Source organism: Symsagittifera roscoffensis, chromosome 9, assembly GCF_963678635.1.
Source record: "Symsagittifera roscoffensis chromosome 9, txSymRosc1.1, whole genome shotgun sequence".
NCBI classification, from domain to species: Eukaryota; Metazoa; Xenacoelomorpha; order Acoela; family Convolutidae; genus Symsagittifera; species Symsagittifera roscoffensis.
Window position 1 is genome coordinate 1,068,899 of NC_087070.1, and position 2,303 is coordinate 1,071,201.

Consider the following 2,303-nt stretch of genomic DNA (forward strand, 5'->3'; position numbering starts at 1 on the left):
TAACTTGAAAGAAAATTAACTAGATTGCTGCAGTTTCTTGATAATTATGAGCAAGGAAGATATTTTCAAAAGCAGCAATGAATTCAAAAAATAGTCAAAGTAACAAATGAACAATTTATAAACATTTTTCATAAACAAATTTTATAGGAAACATTTTCACTAAAAAGAAGGTCTAAAACTAAAACCCAGTATGGTCTTAGTTTTTTGCCTTTGGAGTTGGATTTTGTCTTCGTTTTTGCAAATGATTTCAAAAAGGATTAAGAAATAATCAAAAGTCTAAAATTTTGTTTAAAACGTTCAAACTGCTCTAACTTGAAAGAAAATTAACTAGATTGCTGCAGTTTCTTGATAATTATGAGCAAGGAAGATATTTTCAAAAGCAGCAATGAATTCAAAAAATAGTCAAAGTAACAAATGAACAATTTATAAACATTTTTCATAAACAAATTTTATAGGAAACATTTTCACTAAAAAGAAGGTCTAAAACTAAAACCCAGTATGGTCTTAGTTTTTTGCCTTTGGAGTTGGATTTTGTCTTCGTTTTTGCAAATGATTTCAAAAAGGATTAAGAAATAATCAAAACCTCACATTGCAAACAAATTGAAGAAAAGCCCACTCGACCTAAAAGTTTGACCAAGTATTTTTGTCTTTCGAATTTTTGTCTCAGTTTTAGGCCAAAAACGAAAAAAATTTTCGGAAGCGAAAATTAATCACGTTTTTTTTTGTTCTTGGGCCAATTGATCTTTTGCTTTTGGATAAAGTAATTTGCGTAATTAGCGTAATTTCGTTTTAGCGAACGATTTTAAAAAAGATTGCGCGAGCACTTACTATGACAAAAAAGCCCACAAGATCTTTTGATTTTTGTTCAAGACTGAACAAGTTTTTAGTCTAATTTTCTATTTTTCTGTCTGTCTATCTGTCTAACTTCAATTTCAATTTTAGGTCAAAAAATAAACTCTTTTTCGGTACTAAATGTTATTCACGTTTTTTAGGCCGATTGATCTTTTGCAACCGGATAACGTAACCTGCCTTCGTTTTAGCGATTGCTTTTAAAGTGGACTACGAAAACCATCGCAATTGAAAAGTGTGCGCGAACACTTCTAGAACAAAAAATTTTTGTTTGTTCCAGTGGCGACCTAAATACTTCTCTAACTTTATGTTTGTCAGACTGTCTATTTGTCTAACTTCAGGCTCAGTTTCAGTCCAAAAAGTAGATACTGTCTTTTTTTGAATTGATCAATCAAAAAATATAATTGGGATAACTTAATTCGGATTTTTGGCTAAGTTTGATGGATAACTCCAGTCAACTATTTTTATGAAAGATGTCTAAAACAATCATTATCATAAATTTATGGGTTTCGTTTTTCAACTGTTTCTCAATTATTTTCTGAGAATCTAGTTCAAATCGGGCTTGGCTATTTTTCTTGACGTGTTTGCATGTTTGCCATGGCTAAAATATTTGTCAGCAAACCTTAAAATTGATTCCTGTTCGAGGTACGGGGAAAAGGAAAAAGAGCCTTAGGCTTCAGCAATTAAACTTTTCCCGTAAAATCAGACGCAGGCTTACAACTTTGCTATGGATGAGAAAAAATAATTGATCATTAAAGTTTTACGATAACAAAATTAAAGAAATTAAGTAAAGAAGCGCTGAACAAACTGTCACGTAAGGGCGGCACTGATCTTCATCAAAGCACAAACCAATGGCGTCGTTGCGACAGACGCCTCAAATTTAAAATTGTTCCCAAATTAGAGCCTCGAAATTAATCAAATTTTACTTCGGAAAATTTTCTTGATGTCAAAAAACCCAAGGACCGAAGAGGCCTATCGGAAACATGCAGTAAAACATGTCGAAAAGGGAACCCCTTGGTATCCAGAGGGTGTGGGACTAAGTTCCGGACTCATCAAAATCATCTTATCTGCCGTTGAGAGAAAAATTTATTTAATAGCCCCAAAAATGGCGAGTTTTGTATTATTGGAAGTTTTTGTTAACGTATTTATCATTTTTATCAATTGGAGTCCCATACTTCATTCCTTGGTTCCGACAGATCTATGAACCTTAGCATGGAAATGTATGAATCTCATCAGATAAAACGTATAGTTGTAGTGTAGAAAATGCAGGGACCTCAGTAAGGAAAATGTATGGACCTTGACTATGAAAAATTGCTTTTTTCGATTTTTTTTCAAAAACATTTTATTTCAGATTCTTATATCGGGATCTTGTCGGCAGACATGGTAAGTGCAATCAAAATTATCTGCATGTTTGTGGTGTTTCTGCTGCTGATCAAACTGGTGATATGGCTACT